The sequence below is a fragment of the Scyliorhinus canicula genome, chromosome 9 (genome assembly GCF_902713615.1).
Source record: "Scyliorhinus canicula chromosome 9, sScyCan1.1, whole genome shotgun sequence".
NCBI classification, from domain to species: Eukaryota; Metazoa; Chordata; class Chondrichthyes; order Carcharhiniformes; family Scyliorhinidae; genus Scyliorhinus; species Scyliorhinus canicula.
In genome coordinates, this window is record NC_052154.1 from 21,205,261 (window position 1) to 21,224,647 (window position 19,387).

Below are 19,387 nucleotides of genomic sequence, written 5' to 3' on the forward strand. Positions count from 1 at the left end.
CCATGGCTGATCAAACGTGTTGCATCCGGCATGTACACAGATGTCACAGGGACTGTACATCCATGCTTTTGGCATGAAATCAGGGAGGCGCAATTCCTCCAATTTCTAGCTGCGAGTAAGCAAGGCACAGGACTGTGAAGAACCGAAGATAGATCATTTTAAACAAAGATAAAACTGAAATTAGGAACAAAGCATGTAAAGATGATTTCTTGAGGTATGGCTTTGTTAATTGTGCCAATGCAAATCAGGATGTAAAGCCCATGGGCTGGATTATGCGCCCCACCACGCCACATTTCTGTCCTGACCCACCGGCGGGATTTTCCATTACTCTGGTCCGTCAATGGGGTTTCCTATTGTGGGACAGCCCCATGCCGTCGGGAAACCCCCAAGCAATGGCAAAACGGAAAATCACACTGGCGGAGAATCCCGCCCCATGTGTGTTGTATGCAGGGATGTCCTGGAAAATGAAAATTTAAACCCTCAAAACTTCAAAGGCATTTGAAGACTAAGCATTGTGAGTTCAACGACAAAGGATGCAGTGAGAAATAAAATCATCAGCTGAAGTCCTCAGCAGAAATGTAACATTGAATGACAAAGCAGGTGAGATTGTGAGGACCAAGCAGGCTCACCTGTCACCTTAAAGGGATGTGAAAATGGTGGTCGCGAAGGCCAGCCGGCGTGGGCCACGAAGGCCAGCCGGCGTGGGCCACAAAGGTCAGCCGGCGTGGGCCACGAAGGTCAGCCAGCGTGGGCCACAAAGGTCGGCCGGTTGGTAAAAGTTGGTCCCAGGAAAAAAAGTTTGAAAAACACTGCCCCAGAGTATAAACAGTTTAATATCCAGTCTGAGGATGTCACATACAAACTCTATAGTGTAAACAGCATAGTACAATGGTCAGACCCCATCTTAGGTGCTGTATCCAATTCTGACCTTGAGAAGCTAGGGATACATTCAAACTCTGCAGGCAGTAATCAAAGGAGGCATAATTTGGCTCTCGCAACAGAGGACCAAGATATCAGGAAATAATGTGTACATTTTTAGCCTCGCAAGTTACCTTATTAAGATATATAATGAGTTAAATACAGAAAAGGAACAATACTTCAAACCAAGTTGCAACATTAAAGCAAGGGCAGACCAAGTTAAAGTTGAACGTTCATCACACAATGAGTTATTGGTGTGTGTCTTTGTTATGTGGTTTTGCTATATTAAAGGTGCAATATGAATAAGCTGTTGTGGTCGTAACAGAAAGCCCTTGCTCCATGGGTGGTCTTGTCATGGTGGGGCGAATGTTGGTGTTTTTATTGTAGCTTGAGACAAAATATGCCTTTCAGATTACTCAATTGTATCTGTTTTGTGAAAAATATTTACACAGAGACAGGAGAGAAAAAAAAATCAGAAGGGAAGTCAATGCTTGTCACTGGCTGTACCTGGTAGCATTGACTTACAGACTATCAATGGCTCAGATCAGGTAGAAAGTCAGGTTTTTGTCAAGTTAATGTATGTGGTTCTTGAGAGTACTGTGAGAGAAGTAACAACTCGCAGTTTCAGCACGCCTTAAATGTAGAAGAATGCCTAAGGATCTTTCACAGAGGTGTATGACAAAGAAAATGGATGCCAGGTCGAAGACGGAGTTTTCTTTGAAAGGTGTAATAAAATGGACAGCAGCCTGTATTTTAGGCCCAATAAAATCGGACACTTTAAATTAATTGGACATTTTAAATCAAATTACAGTCAGAACTGTTATAGCCCACACGGGGCCTGGGAGGTAGGAATGATGATCTTCCCCGTGGTCCTTGCGGAGTACAAGCTCCTCCGCTAAGGGCGGGAACCTCTGCATAAATGGTCGGGCAGTAAGACACTAACCTGTGAGGAACCCGGTAGCATTCTACTGGGCTGTGTACATATTGTGTTGTAAATAAAACTTTGTTTCTTTATTCTACTCAGTATGGACTCCCCGTGTCCTTATTAAAAGAACTAGAGCAGGCCTAATGGAAATTCGAACCTGGTCAAGTTCGAATACACTGAACACAAACAAACTGTCAGGACATGTCTGGACCTGCCCTGTCAATCACCCATCAGGAGATAATCGGTCCTATTCATATGGATTGATCGTTTTGGGATTGCCAAGATAAAGCTAGACTTTCTGGCACCCAGTTACCATATATGGAGTAAGGTTACGTGCGAACAATACCCCTAGGAATAGACCCCTGGGTTGAGTTCCTGGTGTCCTGCAGAGTTTCAATTGGCAACACCATTGGGTATTGTGACCCCAGCCCCGAGACCTCATTGGCTGAGCACCAGAAATCTTTCTGTAAGGGTGCGAATACGGGGATAAAGAGCGACCACCAGGACCCTCCTCAGCGAAGACTCACAGATTGCAGCAGAAACGATTGGACGTCCGACAAGAGCCGAAAGGAAGTAGTGTGGAAGACCCACCTTCGTGAATGAAGGCCCTGTGGAATCGAGACTCAGAGAATCAGACCTACAGCTCGACTGTGTCCATCGGTTCGGGTATTAAGTATTAAGAACCTTGGGATCATTTAGTATTGTTTTGGAGCAATTTAAGAAGGTTAAATGTTTTTACTTTTTGATAAATAAATGTGTTTGTTCATTCACTTGTATTTGCACTTTGCTTAACTTGCAACAAAAGACACCTGGTTGAGTAATAAACTGGTCGAAGTGTCTGAGGTTTTACAGACAACAAAGGGTAACTAAAAGCTTTGTCAAGGAGATAGATTTTAAGAAGGAGGTTGGGAGGTGGAGAAACAGAAGGAACAATATCTAACTGGGGTTATCAGAATCTCTGATTGGTTGATGCTCACTGCTGGGTGCACTAAGTAACTAAATTATCGAGTCATTTGACATAATCATACTATTTTTTGATAATGTAAGACACCTGAAGCCTGCAGAACATTTGAAGGAAATAATTATTCCACTTTTAAAAATTGTCCTGAAGTGAATTTTGTTGCTGGAACTAATATTTCAGCCTACATAGTGATATCTAGCCAATCTCTTTAATGTTACTAAATTTATCTGATCTTTGTATCATTCTCCTAACCTTGCAATGACTTTATTGGAACACATCTTACTGTGAGCTACATATCACCATGAGGTTGTACAATTGTACAATAAATATCTTGCTTAAGAGAGAGCAAGATCTTCACATGTCGCATTCCATCCTGTGACATTGTATACTGTCCGTAACAATCCTTGACCAGACCCCGGGATGCAGGGAAGATCCAGCTCGGAACCAATAACATTTTGTATCAAGTAGATGAAGGTTGAGATTCATGACACCTGCTTTGGAAGTAAAGCCACATGATTCCATCGAATTTGAACAAACAAATGCAAACTTTCTATACAAGCTCAGAAAGATGAAGCAATTTACAATATGTATCTTATATTCTAACATTTAGGGCATGAGGTATATGTGAATAAACAGACAGCTGTGCTGGGACACACCACACTACAAAGTAAATTACAGATGCAACCAACACAGATTCCATGGATTTCTCAACAAATCACTGTCATTAGTCCAATGGTGAATTAACCAATCTCACTGAAACCTTGTCTTTCTCACAATGGTTTCTAATCTCTACGTTTGAAGATCTCTTTTTGGAATACTCTCCAAAAGTCACTCTCACTCAGATGGCTTTGTGATGGATGTAGGAATTTCAGATATATATTGTATTATATGTATTTGGTTTAGTAAGTAGCAAGGGTCAAAAGCCTGAGTTAGTGTGTGTATGACTGCTGCAGTGATTTTTAAAAAAATCCCGCTTTCCAAGGCAAGCAGGCTCTTTGGCTACAAGGGATAATTAAAACATCATAAACGTTGGGCTAATGGAATTTTGTTTATATGGTGAAGGTTCCCTGGGGAGTAGATAATTAGAAACATTGTGCTTGACTTTTGTAAGATTATATAGTTAATGGGAGGAGCCAGGAGTTGTAGCAATTAGGTGTTGAGTTCTAGTTTGGAGTTCAGTTTTGATCTATCTGGGAACAGACTAGCAGTTTTTCTCAAAGCAATTTAGTTAAAAAGATTTTCCCTAGGAACAGAACCCTGGGCATTTTCTGAAAAGGCTGGCAGGTTAAACAGTAGTTTGACACAGGCACAAATCTGGAAGCTGGTTCCTGAAGGATCTCTCTCCCAAAACAGTTTACGCAAGACATCTCTTTACAGCAAATATTGCTGGGTTGGCTAACCATTTCAGAGTGGATTTTGCCCTGAGATGGATTTTGATTGAGTGGAGATAAAAGATAGCAGTTAGGAGTTAGTGATGAGTTCTTCGCCCCAGGACGCCCAAAACATGTTTCCCAATGGGGCGGAGAATTGTAAAATCAGGATCAGCACTGGGCATCAGCGAGCGCCAATTCAAACGTGATGCTCCGACCTCCTGCTGCCGGCGGGATCGGGTTTCACTCTCGTGCACCAACGGGAGGATGTAAATGAATGCAAATGGGTCTTAATGACCTATTTGAGTCTATTTAGCGGGCCCACCACCCTAATCTCTGGCCCTCCTGGGCCGGGAAACATGTGGGCAGGAATTCAAACATGACCTGACATGATGGACCTCCCAGTGGGCCAAGGGATAACTCTTTAAGGGATTGCCCCCAAAGTCCATCCGAGGTCTACCCTCTGCGCCCACGATGTAATACCTGCCCACTCCCCCTCTACCAGACCTCCTCACGAACCCCTCCACAAGACCCCCAAAACTGGAGAACCCCCCGAGTGATCCCCTTAATAGGGATCCCTCCAGGGAGCATCTTAATATGGAGACCCCTCCCCCAAGGACCCCCTTAACCGATTTGGGGTGGGGTGGGGGGGGGGGGGGGGGGGGTTGTCGGCCATGGGACTTCTCTATCGGGCTGCCCATTCGAAATGGCTATCTGATAGCTGGATTCCCTCAGGAATCCGTCGCATTCCTCGCCATGTGTCAATTTTCATGACAAGGGATATGGAATTTCTTCCAAATTTATGCAAATCAATAGCAATTCTCCTGTGGCGAGAGAACAGTGGGCGGGTCTCTCTGTCCCGCCGTCGGGATTCTCCATATCGCCAGCTGGTATTGTGGGGCAGCCCCATGCCATCGGAAAACACCCTAGGCTGCCAGCAAAACGGGGAATGCCGACGGCAGAGAATTCAGCCGATAGTTTGCCAAATTGATAATCCCGCGCAGTGTTTCATTGACATTGTTCAGCATTGTTAAATGGGTAATGTGAGCTATTTTCTTGTACGATGTTAAAGTTATTTTTATCCTGTGTTAGCAATAAAGTTTGTTTTAACGTAACATATTCTTATTTGTAAGTGGAATCACTCCCGGAGTGATTCCGCTTACCTCACAGTTTCCTCACAGTTTTACAAATGAAGTAAAAGATTGGTGTTTCTGTCCGATATCCGAGCAACTGTTGGGATTTGGTCTGGGATCGTAATAGCTTGAACAATGACCCACCTCACAAGGTCTTAATCTCATCTTCCGAGATTCCTTCTCCCTGGATTCCCAAGAATACTGAATACACAAGCACATTTTCAGGTCCATGGCTATGCCAAGCGGAACACGACTGTTTCATAAAGGCACCTTTGCCCCAAAGACCCTCTTTATTTTAAGTCTGCTGCCCGGATCTCTTTAACTTGACTTAACTGCGACATGTTTCTGTCCCCTATGCCTTTGTGATACTTGTTGGCTGAAAAACTGCCTTAAACTGACTGCCTCAAGAAGAGTGGCTCACTGACACTTGAACTGATCTGATAATCTATCAAAACACTCCCAGAGGGTCCCACCCTGGTTACTCGGCGGAAAGCAATAACAAGCATTGGAACATCCTGTACCTTAAATGTTACAATCTCTACAGACTATTAATTTAGCACACAGGGACCCAAAGATCAATGGATTTCATGACATTCTCTCATTAGCATATCACACAGCTAAAATTAATCCATTTTACTATATTATGGAGTAACAATAGAATCTTTAGTGTCGCTATCAGGACAGCAAATGAAGCATTGGCTCCACAAATTATGGAGTGCTAAGTTTTTCTGTACACCTGATGCGTAGTGCATATCATAGTTGGAAGAAATTGGAAGTGCGTGCAGGGCACTGGAATTATTAAGCCACAATTTTATTTTGACAGAAACTTGGGAACATCGCCATAATATATTTTGACCATCAGTTTAGAAAAAGATTCTGTGTGTTCTGGTTGTCTTTTGGTTCCTAGGTGTTGGTAGTACTCCACTTAAGTTTGTAAAGATCAGCATCTCTTCAATTTTGCCATGCTGCCTGATCAATGAGAACAATCAGGTTTTACTGGTTATGCACACATCGCTTCAGTCTTGAATGCAGCTGGGAAATGTGCCCCAACTGGGACTTTTACACATAACACATTAGTTCCCAGCCATTTGTGGATATTTATAGGTAATACATCAATATTCAAGAACGGACTTTTGAATTTGGCCGCACACCGATATTAAACTGTTGTCGGAGTCAGGGTGAAGGCCAATTTTAAAGGGACGCAGAGTTAGAATCTTTAATAATAAACCTTATTGTCACAAGTTGGCTTACATTAACACTCCAATGAAGTTACTGTGAAAAGCCCCTAATCGCCACATTCCAGTGCCTGTTCGGGTACACGAAGGGAGAATTCAGAATATCCAACTCACCCAACAGTACGTCTTTCGGGACTTGTGGGAGGAAACCGGAGCACCCGGAAGAAACCCACGCAGACACAGGAAGAACGTGTGGACTCCACACAGAGAGTGACCTAAGCCGGGAATTGAACTGGGACCCTCGAGCTGTGAAGCAACAGTGCTACCCACTGTGCTACCATGCCAAATCTTTGGAGATGGCAGCTTCGCACTGATGCGACCATCAATTCACTCGGAGACTCGAGTAGAAGTAAACAGTGGTTTTAATCAGCTTACAACTTTGCCTGCCTGCGACCGGTGCAATACTGAAGGCGGTCCCGCAGGTCTGCTGCTCTTATACTTTCTATAAGGGGCGGAGCAATGGGCGGAGCCATACATGCTCCACATCTCCCCCTGTGGGTGAAACCACACAGTGGCCCATAGATGGAGCCCACAGGGTTAATGGCATGGCATAATGCAACACAGTATACTGGCGAATTAATAGTACTTATACATTCACCACATTCACCCCCTGTAAAACAAATTAAGTCCGGCGGGGGTGACGGGTTCACACATTCAGTCGGTCCGGCGCCTGGATCATACGTTGCGACCGACGAAGCACTGGTGTCGCAGCCGTTTCGGGTGGCTGTGGAAGTGGGTCTGGTGCGGGCACGGTGGTGGACTCCGGGGGTGGTTCTTCCGGAGCTTCGTTCCTGTGGACTGGTGTGCCGGGTGGAAGGGAGCGCGGAAACCAAATAGGTGCGGGGGCGCAGGACACGGAGGGTTGGGCGAGGTATAGTGTGGGGGGTACATTAGTGGGTGTGGTGGAGGGGCCTGGGGGCGCCAGGTCTCGGAGGGAGATGGTATCCTGCCGGCCATTGGGGTGTTCGACATATGCATAATGTGGGTTTGAGTGCAGGAGCTGGACCCTCTCTACCAGGGGATCGGTCTTATGGGTCCGAACATGTTTTTGAAGGAGGACAGGGCCTGTGTCCTCAGCCAGAGTGGAAGCGAGGCCCCTGTGGTAGTTCCTCTAGAGAAGATAAACAAGCGGTCATGAGGAGTCAGGTTTGTGGCCGTGCAAAGGAGGGTCCTAATAGCGTGGAGCGCATCGGGGAGGACCTCCTTCCAGTGGGAAACCGGGAAATGCCTGGAACGCAGGGTCAGAAGGACGGTCTTCCAGACCGTCACGTTCTCCCTCTCCACCTGCCCGTTTCCCCTGGGGTTGTAACTGGTAGTCGTGCTCGAGGCGATGCCCTTACTGAGCAGGTACTGACGCAGTTCGTCGCTCATGAAGGACGAGCCCCTGTCACTGTGGACATAATTGGGGAAACCAAACAGAGTGAAGACGCTGTGTAGGGCTCTGATAATGGTGGGGATGGTCATGTCGGGGCATGGGATGGCAAATGGGAAACGGGAGAACCCGTCTATAATGTTAAGAAAATAGGTATTGCGATTATTTATGGGGAGGGGCCTTTTGAAATCAATACTGAGGCGTTCAAAGGGCCGGGATGCCTTTACCAGGTGGGTCTTACCTGGTCGTTAGAAGTGCGGTTTACACTCCACACAGATTTGGCAATTCCTGGTTACAGCTTTGACCTCCTCGGTGGAGAAGGGCAGGTTGCGGGCCTTGATGTAATGGGCGAGCCGGGTGACCCCTGGGTGGCAGTGGTCATCGTGGATAGCCTGCAGTCGGTAGTCTTGCGCGCCAGCGCATGTGCCACGGGACAGGGCATCTGGAGGCTTGTTGAGCTTCCCAGGATGATATACTATATTGTAATTATAGCTGGAGAGTTCAATCCTCCACCTCATGATCTTATCATTTTTGATCTTGCCCCGCTGCGAATGATCAAATATTAAGGCAACCGATCTTTGGTCGGTGATGAGGGTAAACCTCCTACCAGCAAGGTAATGCCTCCAGTGCCGCACGGCTTCCATGATGGCTTGAGCTTCCTTTTTGACCGAGGAGTGTCGAAGTTCAGAGGTGGAGAGGGTGCATGAAAAAAACGCTACCGGCCTGCCTGCTTGGTTCAGTGTGGCTGCGAGAGCGACCTCTGAAGCGTCGCTATCGACCTGGAAGGGGACAGACTCGTCCACCGCACACATGGTGGCTTTGGCGATGTCCGCCTTGATGCAGTTGAAGGCCTGGCGAGCCTCGGCTGACAGTGGGAAAAGGGTGGCTTTAAATAGTGGGCGGGCTTTGTCCACATACTGGGGGACCCACTAGGCGTAATAGGAAAAAAATCCAAGGCACCTCTTGAGGGCCTTGGGACAATGAGGGAGAGGGAGTTGTAGGAGGGGGTGCATACGGTCAGGGTCGGGCCCTAGGACCCCGTTTTCCATGACGTGGCCGAGGATGGCTAGCCTGGTAGTGCGGAAAACGCATTTCTCCTTGTTGTAAGTAAGGTTAAGTTTTTGGGCGGTTTCGAGAAATCAATGGGGGTTGGCGTCGTGGTCCTGCTGATCATGGCCGCAGATGGTGACGTTGTCCAAGTACGGAAACGTGGCCCGCAGCCCGTACTGGTCCACCATTCGATCCATCGCTCGTTGGAACACCGAAACCCCGTTCGTGACGTCAAAGGAGACCCGGAGGAAATGAAAGAGTCGGCCGTCTGCCTCGAACGCCGTGTAATGGCAGTCTTCCGGGCAGATTAGGAGCTGGTGGTATGCAGACTTCAGATCCATCATGGAGAACACGTGGTAGTTTGCGATCTGATTCACCATGTCTGCAATCTGGGGAAGGGGGTACGCATCAAGGTGCGTAAACCGGTTAATGGTCTGGCTGTAATCAACCACCATCCGGAACTTTTCCCCGGTCTTGACGACCATCACCTGAGCTCTCCAGGGGCTATTGCTGGCTTCTAGGACTCCTTCCCGCAAGAGACACTGGACCTCGGACCTAATAAATGCCCTGTCCTGCAGACTATACCTCCTGCTTCGAGTGGCTACTGGCTTGCAGTCTGCGGTGAGGTTAGCGAAGAGGGGAGGGGGGCCGATTTTTAGGGTTGTGAGGCTGCATATAGTGAGCGGGGGCAGGGGTCCGCCAAAACTAAGAGTTAGGCTCCTGAGATTGCACTGAAAATCGAGTCCTAAGAGGAAAGTGGCGCAGAGGAGTGGGAGCATGTACAATTGAAAATTAGTATACTCGGCGCCCTGTATCGTTAAGGTTGCAGTAGTGCACCCTTGGATTTGTACTGAGTGCGACCCAGAGGTGAGGGAGATTATTTGTTGTGTCGGGAATATCAGGAGCGAACAGGTCCTTACCAGATCCGGGTGAACAATGTTCTCGGTGCTCCTGGAGTTGAATAGGCAAGGTTTCTCCTATCCGTTAACCCGGACGGCCATCATGGAGCTCTTGAGGTGCTTGGGTCTTGACTGGTCCAAGGTGACTGCACTGAGTTGAGGGTAGTCGGCGGCGTGGTCGGCGGTGCTGGGGCAGCCCCGCGATGACTGTCCATGCAGGTTGTATGCGTCGAGCGGCATAGCGGGTGATGGCCAAGATGGCGGCCACTGTTGATCGCACGTGGTGGGCGGCGAGGGAGATGGTGCCCAGGATGGTGGCCCCCATGGATCGCACGTGGCTGGCCGCGTCGGGGAGGATGGCCAAGATGGCGGCCCCCGTGAGTCGTACGTGTTGTGCGGAGTCGGGGCCGGCAGACACGCTGCCACATTACGGGGTCTGCGGGCCTGAGAGTTGGTGAATCGAGTTTGTGCGTTCGAGTTTGAGTATTTAGGCTTGGCCAGGCAGACCTTTGAGAAGAGTCCTTTTCGCCCGCAGCTGCTGCAGTTCGCGTTGCGGGCCGGGTATTGTTGCCGGGGGTGTTAGGGCTGGCCGCAAAAATGGCAAGGTAGCCCCCCGTGGTGGGCGGGCGGCCGTGTGGCGCAGGCCAGGGGTAGTCTCTGGTCGGGGCCCACGAGGGAGTCGCGTGATCGGCTGGGAACGCAGTGAGACTCTGAAAAGCGACCTCCAACAAGGTTGCCAGTTTTACCGTGTCCTCCAGGTCCTGGGACACTTTTTCAAGCAGGCGCAGCCTCACATAGTTCGATCAGATCCCTACAACATAAACGTCTCAGACGGCGAGTTCCATGTGCTGAGTGGCTGTAACGGCCTGGTAGTTACAGTCGCGCGCGAGGGCTTTGAGGTCGCGCAGATAGTCGTCTAGCGACTCCCCAGGGCGCTGGCGGTGAGTAGTAAAGATTTGTTGTGCGTAGACTTCATTCACAGGCCGCAGGTAGATGCGTTCGAGTATCGCGAGGGCTCAGTATAGGAGGTGGCTTCGTCGAGTTGGGCAGAAGTGCGATGGCTCACCCGTGCGTGGAGAAGACTCAATTTCTGTTCGTCCGTGACGGATGATGTTGACGACGCAGCCAGGTAGGCCTTGAAACACCGAAGCCAATGTGAAAACTTTCTTTCGCCTCCGCGGCCTGTGGATCGAGTTCCAGTCTGTCAGGTTTGAGGGCTGACTCCATAGTAGTTCTCTAAGCTGATTAAATTGATGCGACCATCAATTCACTCGGAGACTCGAGTCGAAGTAAACAGTGGTTTTAATCAGCTTACAACTTTGCCTGCCTGCAACCGGTACAATACTGAAGGCGGTCCCGCAGGTCTGCTGCTCTTATACTTCCTATAAGGGGCGGAGCAATGGGCGGAGCCCGTACATGCTCCACATCTCCCCCGTGGGTGAAGCCACACAGTGGCCCATAGATGGAGCCCACAGGGTTAATAGCATGGTTTAATGCAACACAGTATACTGGCGAATTAATAGTACTTATACATTCACCACACACACCACTTCAAGTGCCTGAAGTGTAAATACAATGAAAACCAGTTTGAAAAGGTACTCCTGATCACCTTTTTAAAAAAGAGTTGGCTGGCTCTAGTATAGATATTAGGAGAATCTCACTCCCCTGTCAACTTTTGGGAGAAACGCTGTGCACGGTTATAGCAAACATGCATACTGTGTGTTGAACAAGAAAGTTAAAATCAGGTGAGAACCAGGCAGCATAAACAGAGTAGTACTCAAACTGTAAAAAAACAATCCCAGTCTGGTTCCACCAAGTAACCTTGCTCAGAAACTGGCTATTTTCTGAACATTAAAGACCAGGTTACATTGTGCAAATTGGCCACCATTACACAGTGCCACTTGTACATGGCATTGCTATATTACAACGTGAATGTCACGGGTTTTTAAAAAAGTCTCCCGTGTTAGTTTGAACATTAACCCTTTTACACAGACAGAATTCAGTGAACAATATCCCAAACTGCTGCAATGATGAGATCATCATGCACGATGCCAGGTATCTTTGTGAAAATGTAGTACTTGTTGGTTTAATGGGCTGGTGTGTGCTGGAACAGATGTAGTATTGTCTTGTTTAATGAATGTTTAAACCACCAACACGGCAGCCTTGGGCAAGGACAACAGCTGAACGGAACTGCCCGCCCCCTGAAGGCTTACTGGCGAATAGTCGCCGCTTTAAAAATAGATGTCACTTTCTTAGGGTTGGATTTGCTCTCGCTGTTGTCAATCTCTTCACCTTCCGCTACATTTTAGGTTTGGCTGCTTTTTAACTGTGCTTCGGTAAACACTACAGTCGGTTTGGTTCTATCTCATCGCACTTTGTACCAGGATGGTTACTTTAGAAATGACTCCTTCCCGCCTCCACCTCCTGCAGACTGACATGCCTCTTGTTTGAGAAACGTCATTCATCTCAAAGCACCAGCTCCGTAAGTATGATTTCCGCATAGCTGACTGAATAAGAAGGGTTTATTATTCCAAGGAAGGAGCTCATGTGTGGCAAGTGCCATTGACTGCAGTGCATTTATTTTTCAGTAAACACCACTTCTTATCAGGTTTCCACAGAACTGTTTACTTGCTTATTATATCAGTCATATATCCAGTCTTCCACCCTCTGGCTGTTTATGAGTACACCCAAAATGACCTACTAACCATTTTCTAAATTGCCACCAAGTCCCTTTCACCTTGTCAGTCCTGTGTTCTGCCTTGGCTTGAGAATCAGTAACATCATAAATTTAAACCACTCAGCTACTTAGATTCCTGCATAGCCTTGCCAAGTACTATGTTTTCAGGATCCTTAAGGGGGAGGGGGAGCAGCCACAAGTCGTGGTACACATCGGTACCAACGACATAGGTAGGAAAACGGGTGGGGATGCAAAACAGGAATTCAGGGAGCTAGGGTGGAAGCTGAGAGCCAGGACAGACCGTGTTGTCATCTCTGGTTTGCTGCCAGTGCCATGTGATAGCGAGGTGAACAGGGAGAGAGTGCAGTTAACCACGTGGCTACAGGGATGTGTAGGAGGGAGGGTTTCAGTTACTTGGATAACTGGAGCACATTCTGGGGAAGGTGGGACCTGTACAGACAGGACAGGTTACACCTAAACCAGAGGGGCACCAATATTCTGGGAGGGAAATTTGCTACATCTCTGGGGGGGGGGGGGGGGGGGTAAACTAATTTGGCAGGGTGATGGGAAACTGATTTGTAGTCCAGGAGATAGCATTGCTGGAGTTAAGGAAGTTGAGGGTAGTGCAGTACTGAGGAAGGTACCAAGGTCACAAGAGTGGACCTGCAGGCATGAAGGTGGTTTGAAGTGTGTCTACTTCAATGCGAGGAGCATCAGAAATAAGGTTGGTGAGCTTGAAGTATGGATTGGTACCTGGGACTGCAATGTTGTGGCCATTACGGAGACGCGGATAGAACAGGGACAGGAATAGTTGTTGGAGGTTCTGGGGTTTAGATGTTTCAGTAAGATTAGGGAAGGTGGTAAAAGAGGTGGAGGAGTAGCATTGTTAATAAAGGACAGCATAATGGCTGCAGAAAGGCAGTTTTGAGGAGGATCTGTCTACTGAGGTAGTGTGGGCTGAAGTTAGAAATAGGAAAGGAGCGGTCACTTTGTAAGGAGTTTTCTATAGACCACCAAACAGTAACAGAGATGTGAAGGAAAAGATTGCAATGCAGAATTTGGATAGGTGTGGTAGTCACAGGGTAGTTGTCATGGGTAATTTTAACTTTCCAAATATTGATGGGAAGCACTATAATTTGAATAGTTTGGGTGGGGCTGTTTTTATCCAGTGTGTGCAGGAGGGTTTCCTCACACAATATGTGGACAGACTGAGAAGAGGTGGGGCCATATTGGATTTGGTACTGGGTAATGAACCGGGCCAAGTGTTAGATTTGGTTGTGGGGGAGCACTTTGGAGATAGTGACCACAGTTTGGTGACTTGCACTGTAGTAATGGAGAGGGATAGGAACATACGCAGGGCAAGGTTTATAACTGGGGGAAGGGCAATTACGATGCGATTAGGCAAGAATTGGGGAGCATAAGATGTGAACAGGAACTGTCAGGGATAGGCACAATTGAGATGTGGAGCTTGTTCAAGGAGCAAATACTGCATGTCCTTGATATGTATATCCCTGTCAGGCAGGGAGGAAATGGTCGAGTGAGGGAACCATGGTTTACAAAAGAGGTTGAATGTCTTGTCAAGTGGAAGAAGGGAGCTTATGTAAGGATGAGAAACCAAGGTTCAGTTAGGGCACTTGAGGGATACAAGATAGCTCGAAAGGAGCTCAAGAAAAGGCTTAGGAGAGCTAGGAGGGGGCAAGAGAAGTCCTTGGCGGGTAGGATCAAGGAAAACCACAATGCTTTTTACATTTATGTCAGGAATAAAAGAATGACCAAGGTGAAGTTAGGGCCGGTCAAGGACAGTAGTGGGAACGTGTGCATGGAGTCTGAAGATATAGGAGAGGCCCTAAATGAATACTTTTCTTCAGTGTTCACAAAGGAGAGGGGCCATGTTGTTGAGGAGGATAGTGCGATACAGGCTGGTAGGCTGGAGGAGGTAGATATTCGGAAGGAAGATGTGTCAGAAATGTTGAGAAGCCTGAGGATAGATAAGTCCCCTGGGCCTGATGGGATATATCCTAGGATTCTTTGGGAGGCGAGGGATGAGATTGCAGAACCTTTGGCTTTGATCTTTATGTCCTCACTGTCTACAGGAATAGTGCCAGAAGACTGGAGAGAGGTGAATGCTGTCCTATTGTTCAAGAAATGGAATAGGTATAAACCTTGGAATTATAGGCCGGTTAGTCTCACTTCGGTCAGAGGTAAATTATTGGAAAAGGTCGTGAGGGATCGGATTTATGATCGTTTGGAAAGATACAGCTCAATCCAGGATAATCAGCACGGATTTGTGAGGGGTAAGTCTTGCCTCACTAGTTTGATTGTATTCTTTGAGGAGGTAACTAAGTACATAGATGAAGGTAGAGCAGCTGATGTCGTATACATGGATTTTAGTAAGGCGTTTGATAAGGTTCCCCATGGTCGGCTCATGCAGAAAGTAAGGAGGCATGACATAGAGGGAAATTTGGCCGATTGGATCAATAACTGGCTATCACATAGAGGACAGAGGGTGGTGGTAGATGGTAAATTTTCATCCTGGAGCCCAGTCACCAGCGGTGTACCAGAGGGATCAGTGCTGGGTCCTCTGCTATTTGTGATTTTTATCAATGACTTGGATGATGGAGTTGAAGGTTGGGTTCGTACATTTGCTGATGACACCAAAATTGGTTGAGTAGTGGGTAATGTGGAGGGCTGTTGCAGGCTACAAAAGAGACATTGATAGGATGCAGAGCTGGGCTGAAAAGTGGCAGAATGAGTTTAACCCTGATAATTGAGAGGTGATTCATTTTGGTAGGCCAAATTTGAATGTGGATTACAGGGTTAACGGCAGGGTTCTGAAGAATGTGGAGGAGCAGAGAGATCTTGGAGTTCATGTCCATAGATCTCTGAAAGTTGCCACTCAAGTGGATAGAGCCGTGAAGAAAGCCTATAGTGTGTTAGCATTTATTAACAGGGGGATTGAGTTTAAGAGCCCTGAGTTATGCTGCAACTGTACAAGACCTTGGTTAGACCACGTTTGGAGTATTGTGTGCAGTTCTGGTCACCTCATTACAGGAAGGATGTGGAAGTGTTGGAAAGGGTGAAAAGGAGATTTACCAGGATGCTGCCTGGATTGGAGGGTAGGTCTTGTGAGGAAAGGTTGAGGGAGCTAGGGCTTTTCTCATTGGAGCGAAGGAGGATGAGAGGTGACTTAATTGAGATGTATGAGATGATGAGAGGGATAGATAGAGTGGACGTTCAGCAAATTTTTCCTCGGGTGGATGTAGCTGTTACAAGGGGGCATAACTATAAGGTTCATGGTGGAAGATATAGGAGGGATGTCAGAGGTGTGTTCTTTACTCAGAGAGTGGTTGGGGCGTGGAACACACTCCCAGCTATGGTAGTGGAGTCGGACACTTTAGGAACTTTCAAGCGGTTATTGGATAGGCATATAAAGTGCACTAGAATGGTTGGGAGTAGGTTGATTTGATCTTAGTTTCAGACTAGTTTGGCACAACATCGTGGGCCGAAGGGCTTGTACTGTGCTGTATAGTTCTGTTCTATATGTAACCTCCTCTTGCCATCTGAGAACTCTGTATTCCTCCCTTTACAGGGGGGAATGGGCCTAGGTGGGGTGCTCTTTCGCCGGGTCGGTGCAGACTTGATGGGCCGAATGACCTTCTGTACTGCCGGGATTCTCAGATCCATCATTATCATTGGCCCATCCCTTGGCAACTAAAAGGCAACAGGTAGAACAGTGGGTAACACTGTTGCTTCACAGCTCCAGGGTCCCAGGTTCGATTCCAGACTTGCCTCACTGTCTGTGTGGAGTCTCCACGTTCGCCCTGTGTCTGTGTGGGTTTCCTGTAGGTGCTTCGGTTTCCTCCCACGAGTCCCGAAAGGTGTGCTGTTAGGTAACTTGGCCATTCTGAATTCTCCCGCTGTGTACCCGCACAGACGTCGGAGTGTGGCGACAAGGGACTTTTCACAGTAACTTTGTTGCAGTGTTCATGTAAGCCAACTTGTGACAATAAAGAATATGATTTAAGTTGCCAAATTTAGTCTACATTTTAGACGCTTGAACCCGAGGGCTTTGGAATTCAATTCCTAAACCTCTCTATTGCTCTTTCTTCTTCCCAGACACTCCTTAAAATCTAGCTTTTTGACAAAGCATGAGTCATCTGTCCTTCACATATGAAGTCACATCTCCAGATGTGACTTGGTGCCTAATTTTGCCTCCTAAAACATCCCTGAAGCACTTTGGGGTATTTGCTCCTGGAAATGTGCTTTATAAATGCAAGTTTTTAAATGTGTTAATGTAGTGTGATTGTCACTGGCTGCTTGTAACTAATTGCACTTAAGCTAGTGGTGAGTTGTCCTCTTGAACTAATTTGGCTTGTATGGTGTAGGCACACCCACAGTTACCTAGTAAGTTCCAGGTTTTTGACCCCAATCAGCATGTATTTCCATGTCAGGATGGTGTGTGACTTGGAGGTGAACTAGCAGGTGGTGGTGCTCCCATGAAACTGCTGTCCTTATTGTTTGAGATGTTAGAGGCCGGGGGTTCGAAAGCTGTTGTCGACGGAGCCATAGGGAGTTGCTCCCATGCATCTTGTAAATGGTACAGACGTCTTCCATGGTCTGCGGGTGGTTAATGGAGTGAATGTACAAATAAGCAGGCTGCTGTACCCTGAATGGTGCTGAATTTGTTGCATGTTTCTGGAACTGAACTCATGCAGGCAAGCAGAAGTGTACCATCACACTCCAGACTTGCAACGTGGAGATGGCAAGGCTCTGGGGAGTCACAGTGAAGTGACCCCCCCGACCCCCCCCCCTCCCCACTGCTGACGATTAATTCTCCGCAAAGAAGTCGATGAATGGTTGCCACCTCCGGGTGAACCCTGGCACTTACACCGTCAAGGCGAACTTGAGGGATTGAATTTAAGAGCCATGAGGTGATGATGCAGCTGTACAAAACCTTGGTAAGGCCACATTTGGAGTACCGTGTGTATTTTTTTGGGAGGATGTGGAAGCTTTGGAAAAGCCAGGATGTTGCCTGGAATGGAGAGTAGGTCTTACGAGGAAAGGTTGAGGGTGCTAGGCCTTTTCTCATTAGAACGGAGAAGGATGAGGGGCGACTTGATAGAGGTTTATAAGATGATCAGGGGAATAGATAGAGTAGACAGTCAGAGACTTTTTCCCCAGGTGGAACAAACCATTACAAGGGGACATAAATTTAAGGTGATTGGTGGAAGATATAGGGGGGATGTCAGAGGTAGGTTCTTTACCCAGAGAGTAGTGGGGGCATGGAATGCACTGCCTGTGGAAGTAGTTGAGTTGGAAACATTAGGGACCTTCAAGCGGCTATTGGATTGGTGCATGGATTACAGTAGAATGACGGAGTGTAGATTAATTTGTTCTTAAGGACAGCATGGTAGCATTGTGGATAGCACAATTGCTTCACAGCTCCAGGGTCCCAGGTTCGATTCCGGCTTGGGCCATTGTCTGTGCGGAGTCTGCACATCCTCCCATGTGTGCGTGGGTTTCCTCCGGGTGCTCCGGTTTCCTCTCACAGTCCAAAGATGTGCAGGTTAGGTGGATTGTCCATGATAAATTGCCCTTAGTGTCCAAAATTTCCCTAAGTGTTGGGTGGGGTTACTGGGTTATGGGGATAGGGTGGAGGTGTTGACCTTGGGTAGGGTGCTCTTTCCGGTGGCCGGTGCGGGCTCGGTGGGCCGAATGGCCTCCTTCTGCACTGTAAATTCTATGATTGACAAAAGTTCAGCACAACATTGTGGGCCTGTTCTGTGCTGTATTTTTCTATGTTCTATGATCTTTTCCAGGCCGAGAAAGCTCGCCATGTCGGTTAACTAGGCCTCCAACTTCGGAGGCTTAGAATCCCTCCAAGCTAGTAATATCCGTTGCTGGGCTACCAAGGAGGCAAAGGCCAAAACATCTGCCTCTTTCTCCTCCTGGACACCCGGATCTTCCAACACCCCAAAAATCGCTACCCCTGAACTTGTTTCCACCCTTGCCTTCAATACTCTGGACATGACGTCCGCAAACCCCTGCCAGTATCCCCTAAGTTTTGGGCATGCCCAGAACATGTGGACGTGGTTCACTGGTCCACCCGCACTTTTTACACACTTGTCTTCCACCCGAGGAAATCTGCTCATCTGGGCCACTGTCATATGCGCCCGGTGCACCACCTTGAATTGGATCAAGCTGAGCCTTGCACATGTCGCGGTTGCGTTGACCTTGCTCAACACGTCTGCCCATAGGCCATCCTCTATCTCAACCCCCAGTTCCTCCACCCACTTACGCTTCAGCTCCTCTATCTGCATCTCTTCCGCCCCCATTCATTCTTTGTAAATGTTCGAGACGCTTCCCTCCCCCGCCCATCCCCTAGACACTACCCTATCCTGAATCCCTCTTAGTGGCAGGAGTGGGAAGGATCATACCTACCTGCGCAGAAAATCCCGCACCTGTAGATATCTGAAGTTGTTCCCTGCTGCCAACCCGAACCTCTCCTCCAGCGCCCTCAAGCTAGGGAAGCCCCCTTTCAGAAACAGGTCCCACATCTTCTCAATTCCCGCTCTTTGCCATACCCGAAACCCCTCCATCTAAGCTCCCCGGAGTAAACTGATGGTTGTCACGTATTGGGGACCAAACCGATGCAACCACTGCTCCAACGCACCTCCTCCACTGACCCCAGATCCTCAGGACTGCCACCACCATGGGACTGGTGGAATATCTCACTGGCGGGAACGGCCGAGGTGCCGTTATCAGCGCCCCCCCCAGCTGGTGCCCCTACATGAAGCTGCCTCCATCCGCTCCCAAGCCGTCCCCGTCCGCACCACCCACTTCCTTA

At 47.9% G+C, this 19,387-nt stretch overlaps 1 protein-coding gene across 1 annotated transcript in view; it reads left to right on the forward strand.

Annotated features, from left to right (window-relative positions):
- Nucleotides 1-12,126: 12,126 nt before the first annotated feature.
- The window catches only part of meak7 (MTOR associated protein, eak-7 homolog), a 55,322-nt gene continuing 48,061 nt past the window's right edge, over nt 12,127-19,387 (forward strand). The window contains exon 1 of the mRNA XM_038808438.1: nt 12,127-12,345. The gene's annotated coding sequence lies outside the window, so the exon portion shown is untranslated. The remainder of the gene's footprint in view (nt 12,346-19,387) is intronic.